At 32.6% G+C, this 7,754-nt stretch overlaps 1 long non-coding RNA gene across 1 annotated transcript; it reads right to left on the reverse strand.

The window, feature by feature from the left end:
• Positions 1-418: 418 nt before the first annotated feature.
• On the reverse strand, positions 419-1,142 carry LOC132530518 (uncharacterized). The gene is made up of 2 exons (XR_009543803.1): positions 1,113-1,142; positions 419-914 (listed from the first exon to the last, which is right to left on the reverse strand). It is a non-coding gene; the product is annotated as an uncharacterized LOC132530518 (long non-coding RNA).
• Positions 1,143-7,754: the final 6,612 nt, after the last annotated feature.

Consider the following 7,754-nt stretch of genomic DNA (forward strand, 5'->3'; position numbering starts at 1 on the left):
AGCCCTAAATTCTAAAGATTTTATCCTATATAATCTTTGAAACATTTTACAGTTTTTGTTTTACACTTAAATCTATGATCCATTTTGAGTTAATATTTGTATAAGGTGCAACGTTTTGGTGAAGGAATTTTTGCCTGTGGTTATCCCATTGCTCTAGCACTATTTGTTAAAAAAGACTCTCCTTCCTCCATTGAATTGCTTTTATCATCTCTGTAAAAATTCAGTTAGCCATAGTTGTTTAGAGCTATATATGAGTCTTTTATTCTGTTCTATTGATGTATGTGTCTCTCCCTGAACCAACACCACAACAGTTTTTTTTTTTTAAAGTGTTAGAAATTTTATTAAAGTTAACATTCCACAAGATCATACTCATACAGATCAAACTGCAAAAGATTCCAGGCATACAAACTATCATCTGTTAATGTGCCATCTTTCTTCTCCAAATGTCAAAAATGTTCTTAATGATACAAAGTCTCTAGAAAGTCAAATTCACTGTCCATTTGTGCTGGGTAAGAAACCTATATCTTCATTCATTTCATGAAATCCATGTTAAAAGAACCCTGTCTTGGTTGTATATTATCACAGCACTCTTGTATTAATCCATTTTTCTCAATTCCCCATAGTGGACTGCCATCTTGATTTCTCAGTGGTAGGGTCCATTTGAGACTCTTCAAGCTGACTGGGTGTAAATAAATTCTTCCACCAACATCTATTTTCGTTGTACTGGCCCCTTAGATAATTCAGCCTCAGGATTCATATTTTTGCTATATGAAATACAGACTATCGCAAAGATTTCCTTTATCCTCAAGGATAAAATTCCACGGTCTCCGTCTTCAAAATGGCATACCTCAAATAAGAGCTGTATTTGTTCAGAACCATCATCAACCAAATATAATTTTAATCTTGTAAGTTACCTTCTCATCTGCAACACTGCAGCCGTTTTCAAAATCGGCTTTGAAAGAGTTAAAAGCCAACACCCAAAAGGAAAAAAAAAAAACAAGTTTTATTTTTGTTGAAACGTAGTCAGGGTTCCATTGTTCTTTTAAATTCGAAAACGAAGATGAGTTCCCACCTCACCGGAAAGGGGTTAAAAAGCTCCCCCGTCGGACAACCAGGTCCGAGCGCCGCGGTCGGCACCTCCTTTTATTACTGTAGTTATATATGTACTGAAATCAAGTAAAATAATATTTCCTACTTTATTCTTCTTTTTCAAAATCCTTTCCTGTTTTAGTTCCTTTGCCTTTCCATATAAATTTAGAAAAAACTCTTTTTTATTTCTAAAAGCAAATATCTGTGAAATTTTGACAAGAATTACATTATACTTACATATCAATTTGGGAAAAATTGACATCTATACTATTTTGAAACTTCCAATCCGAGAACATATTACATCTATCCATTAATTTAGAAATTTAATCATGTCTTCCCTCATCATTTTATAATTTTCAGCATACAAGTCCTGGACATGTTTTGTTATTGTTACACCTAAATTTTTTGAGTGATTGTAAATGGTATTGCATTTTTAATTTTAGTGATCATGTATTCATTGTTAGAATATAAAAATGCAATTGATTTTTGTGTCTTGATCTTGTGACTTCACTGAACTCAATTATTAGTTCTAGGAGTTTCTTTGTAAACTCCTTAGGATATTTTATGTAGAATATGGTATCTGCAATTAGAGACAATTTTGTTCCTGTTTCATCTGTATGCTTTTTATTTCTTTTTCTTAATTTATTGTGCCAGCTACAACTTCCAGTACCATGTTGAATAGCCATGGTGAGAGTAGACATACTTGCCTTGTTCTTGATGTTAGGAGAAACACAATAAATCTTTAACCATTAAGTATATCGGTTAGAGGTTTTCTGTAGATGTTCTTTATCAATCTGAGAAGTTCCCCCTCTATTCCAAGTTTTCTGAGAGTTTTTATCATAGGTAGATTTTGAATTTTGTAAAATGTTTTTCTATAATATGATCATGTGCTATTTCTTCTTTATCTTATTAATATGATGAATTATATTGATTGCATTTCAAATATTGATGTATCCTTATATCTTTGGACTAAATCCCACTAGCTCATAGTGTATAATTCTCTTTACATTGCTGAATTCAATTTGTTAATATTTTCTTAAGAATTTTGGCATCTCTATTTGGAGGAGATATTGATTTATATTTTCTTCTTTTGTACCATCTTGTTTTGGTTTTAGTATCAGGGAAATACTAGCTTTATAAGATGATTTAGGAAGTACTCCTGTTTTATGGAAGTGATTATATAGAATTAGCATTGACTCTTCTTTAAATGTTTGGTAGGATTCTGCAATGAAACCATTTGGGAAGAGAGTTTTTAATTATAAATTCAATTTTCTTAATATTTGTAAGGCTATTCAAATTACCTATTTCATATTGAGTTGTTAATTTGTGCTTTTTTGAGAAAATATTTCACCTCAGATAAGTAGTCAAATTTATGAGTTGAATGTTGTTTGTAGTACAGTATTCCTTTACTATCATTGTAATGGCTGCAGGATAACATAGTGATATCCCCTGTTGCATTACTGGTGTTCATAATTTTTGCCTTTTTGTTGTTGTTAGTTTTGCTAGAGATTGTTAAATGTATTGATCTTTTCAAAGAACTGTTTTTTTCTTTATGTTTTCCATAGTTTTTGTTTTCAATTTCATGTATTTCTGTTCTTTACTTTATTATTGTTTTTTAAATTATTTCCTTCCTTTTGGTTGCTTTGTTTTTTTCTTATTTTTCTAGGTCCTTAAGGACCTAGAAAATAAGTTTAGATTATTGATTTGAGACTTTCCCTTTTCTAATGTAAGCATTTAGTGCTATAAATTTCCCTCTCAGCATAGCCTTACCTATGTCCCATAAATTTTGATTTTTTTTTTCATTTTCATTTAGTTCAATGTATTTCTTTTCCTTGAGGCTTCTTTTTTGACCCATGAATTATTTAGAAGTGTGTTGTTTAGCTTCCTAGTGTTTGGAGATTTTCCTGTTACCATTTTTGTTATTGATTTCTAGTTTGATTCTGTTGCCATCAGAGAACATGCTCTTTATAATTTCAATTCCTTTTAATTTGTTGAAGTTTGTTTTATGGCCTACAATATGATCTATCTTGGTATATGTTCTGTAGCACTTGTAACTATTCTGCTGTTTTGTGGTAGAATTTTCAATCTCAATTAGATCTCACTGCCTGATGGTGTTGTTGAGCTCTTCTAAATCCTGTCTTGTTTTTCTATTGATTTTTGACAGAGGATGGTTGGAGTCTTCAAGTATAATTATGGTTATACCTATTTCTCCTTTCAGTTCTATCAGTTTTTACTTCACACATTTTACAACTCATTGTTCATTGAGTACACATTTAGGATTTCTGTGTCTTCTTGGTGGTTTGACCCTTTTGTCATTGTATAATGGCCTTTTCTGTGTCTAGTAATTTTCTTTGCTCTTAAGTCTACTTTATCTGATATTAATACTGCCACTCCTGCCTTATTTTTATTATTATTATTATTTTTTTGCGGTACGTGGGCCTCTCACTGCTGTGGCCTCTCCCGCTGTGGAGCACAGGCTCAGCAGCCATGGCTCACGGACCCAGCAGCTCCACGGTATGCAGGATCCTCCCGGACTGGGGCATGAACCCGTGTCCCCTGCATCAGCAGACGGACTCCCAACCACTGCGCCACCAGGGAAGCCCACTCCTGCTTTATTTTGATTAAGGTTTGCATAGCATACCTTTTTCTATCCTTTTCGTTTCAATCTACCTATGTCATTACACTTGAAGTGACTTTCTTGTAGACAGTATACGGTTAGGCCATGTATTTTTATCCACTTTGCCAATATCTGTCTTTTCCTTGGGTTTGTATAATTTACATCTAGTGCAATTATCAATATGTTAGGGTTCAAGTGTGCCATTTTATTTTTTGTTTTCTGTTTGTTCTCTTTCTTTTGCATCTATGTGTTTTTTTCTTGCTGTCTTGCAGGTTACTTGAACATGTTTTAGAATTCCATTTTGATTTATCTACAGACAGTCCCTGACTTTGATGTTTCAACTTATGGTTTTTTGGCTTACTATGGTATGAAAGCTATATGCATTCAGTAGAAAATGTACTTCAAATTTTGAATTTTGATCTTTTCCTGGGCTAGTGATACAAGTGTGATACTCTTTCATGATGCTGGGCAGTGGTAGCAAGCTGCAGCTCCCGGCCAAAAACATGATCCCGAGGGTAAACAACCAGTATGCTTATAACCATTTTGTACCCACACAGCCATTCTGTTTTTCACTTTCAGTACAGTATGCAATAAATTACACAAGATATTCAACACCTTATTATAAAATGGGCTTTGTGTTAGAAGATTTTGCCTGACTGTAGGCTAACGTAAGCATTCTGAGCACATTTAAGGTAGGCTAGGCTAAGCTATTCTATTCAGTAGATTTGGTGTATTAAATGCATTTTCAACTTATAATGAGTTTATGGAGACATAACCCCATCATAAGTTGAGGGGGTTGTGTATAGTGTTTTTAAGTGTATGTCTTTGTATTTTTTAGTGGCCGTGCTGTTTATCACATTATATGTACCTAACATACCACAGTCTATTGCTGTTGATAATTTACTAGGTCAAGTGACATATAGAAACCTTAGCTCCCTTACAATCCTTTACCCATTTATAATAAATCTTAAATATTTCCTCTACATACCCTTAGAACCACATCACACAGTGTTATAATTATTGCTTCAACTGTCAAACACAATTTGAAAACTCAGAAAGAGAAGAAAAAAATTATTGTAAGTAAACACGTATTTACCTTTCCATTTTTTTCAAGATTTATTCTTTTATTATTTCCTTCCTGTTAGGGAACTTCCTTTAGCCATTATTTGAGGATTGGTCTACTGGAAACAAATTCTCTAAGTTTTTCTTCATCTGAACATTTCTTGATCTCCACTTTATTCTTAAAGAATATATTTGCTAGATATAGACCTCTGGGTTGACAGACCTTTTCTTTAACCACTTGAAAAATATTGTGCTGCATTTTAGTGGTCTTCATGGTTTCTGATGAGAAATCTATTGTCATTTGAATTGTTTTCTCCCTTTGGGTAATGTGTCATCTCTCTCTCTCTCTCTGCTTTAAATAGTTTTTCTGTCTTTAGTTTTCAAAAGTTTGATACTCATGTAGCTTAGTGTGAATTTCTTTGTGTTTGTCCTATTCAGGTTTATTCACCTCCTTGAATCACTCTATATTTACCTGAAAAAATTAAATTTGTAGTTAAAAACTTTCCCACAAAGAAAATTCTAGTCCTAGATGACTTTACTGGTGAATTCTGCCGAACATTCATTAAAGACATAATACCAAGTATTTGCAAAATGTTACAGACAATTAAAGAGGAAGGAATTCTTCCCATGTCACTCTATGATGCTAGCACTAGTATGCTAATACCAAAATCAGACAAATATATTTATGATGGACGTAGATGAAACAGTTCTTAAAATTTTAGCAAAACTGAAATCAATAATATATAAGTTAACCTAAGTAATTCACCATATTAACAGACTAAAAAGGAAAAACTCTTTGCAGAAAAAAATGCAGAAAAACCATTTGACAAATTCAATATTCACTCCTGATAAGAACTCTCAACTGACTAGGAATAGAAGGAAAGATCTTCAACCTGATAAGGGCCACAATCTGCAATTAACCTACATGTACTTAGAGTAACAGCATGGATGGGTTTCAAAATAGACTGAGCGAAATAACTCAGTCAGAAAAGAAATACACATTGTATGATTCCATTTATATAAAATCATAGTAAATACATACTAATCTATAGTGACAGAAAACAGATTAGTGGTTGTCTGAGGACAAGATGGAAGAGAAGGCCCAGAGGAGTGGAAGGAAAGGGTGACAGAAAATCTTGAAGAAACTTTTGGGGGTGCTGAATAAGTTCATTATCTTGAGTGTGTTGATGTTTTCACAGATGTATACATATGTCAAAATTTATCAAATTGTGTACTTAAATATGTACAGTTTATAGTGGGATATTTTTACCATTCTGAGTTGATAGAAATTTTACCAAGTTAAAGAAGTTTACTCTCAAATTCGTATTTTTCTATCCAGACCAAATGTCATTAACATATGAGCTATGTTTGCTTAATTTATATGATCATATTATCATTTGATCAAGTGCTATCTAATAGCATTTTCATAATAAAGACAGTTAATTACAATTGTTTTAAATAGGGCAATATTCATGTATTTAACTTTCATATGAGAAAAAAAAGCATTGTATTTCAAGAGAAGGGCTCCACATTGCATCAGATTTCTTAAAGATAATATTCATTTGAAGGAAGAAAGGACAAATGAGCAGGAAGCAGGGAAGAAAAGGTGGAAGGAATAAGGGAGGGAGAGAAGAAAAGAAGGAAGAAAGGAAGGGAAAGACCTAACATGGGCAAAAATTTATATCTTTTTGTATTAATAACTTGACTTCTGAATTCCTTTATATAAAAATCATAAAAAATTTTTTATCATCAAAGAAAGGAGATATAAATATTCTGGGTTTATATATGAGATATAGTACTAAATGGGAAAGAAATGGACCGGTACAGTAAACAATTACATGATTCACAGAGCAGGATGGCAGAGCACCAAGGGCCATCTATCAAAAACTTTGAAAACAGCTGGATTATAGTAGATAATCATGGGACTCTTAGCAGTTAGGATACAGTGCCAGGCATCACTTTTTGAGATGTGTTGCTAAAATGAAACTTCTACATTTAAACAAGATTACCTAGAATTTAGCATTCTATTTCCCACTATGATAAGGAATCATGTCTTTTTGTTTGTTGGTTTTCAAATGGATACCCTTGTATAACATCTGGTGTTCTCCCCTGTTCTGTAATAGAAATAATTTCAATTCCACTTTTAATAGCTCACAAAAGAGGCTCTGAATTATTAACCCCTGATCAATTTCTAAACAAAGCTGACCTTTAATGTAGTCCAAGTTTACTGAAATTTTACAAAATAGAAATAAAAAAGAATAGTTGAGAGTCAATACAACAAGAGTGATCCTAAAGGAAATCCACGTCTACTACCTCTTTCCTGAAATTCATGGGGCAAGATGTATATCAAAGTTAAGAACTTTTAGAATTTTAGAGCAGTGATATGGTACATATACCATATATCACATACATCTACAGTGGGGTCTGTAGAAGCACTGTAATCAAAGGCTCAGCTATTTTTGCAGGGAAATGTGTTAACATCCATAAGTGTGTAAAATCGAGATCATAAATAATCTCATGTTCTGCTAGGTTTTGCCATCATATGAGTTTCAAAACATCTTCTGGTATTCAGACTATTTTGGATTTCAGATTTGCAGATAAGGCATTATGGACCTGCAATTTCAATATGTTGAGAAGAAGAGAAGAAAACTGTGGCATAAAACTGGAGGAGATAGCCTTAAATATGAAAAATAAAGTATATGCACACATTTAAACAGATTTCCATTAACTTTCAAAGAGCTGATAATATAGATATAGGTCTGGTAGTTTTCAACTATTCTATTTCAATTTCATTTTTCCAGAATTTTTACAGAATGGCCATGTATTTTCTGAAAAGTGTGGCTATGGATCACGAAACCAATGTTTTTTTAGAGAAAACCTCAAGAATTATGAATGGTGGTGTGGTAGGCAGAACCGTAAAAATTATAATATATCATATTTAAGGTAACATACTTAAGATATACTTTTATATATACTTATATTAAAT

This window comes from Lagenorhynchus albirostris, chromosome 12, assembly GCF_949774975.1.
Source record: "Lagenorhynchus albirostris chromosome 12, mLagAlb1.1, whole genome shotgun sequence".
NCBI classification, from domain to species: Eukaryota; Metazoa; Chordata; class Mammalia; order Artiodactyla; family Delphinidae; genus Lagenorhynchus; species Lagenorhynchus albirostris.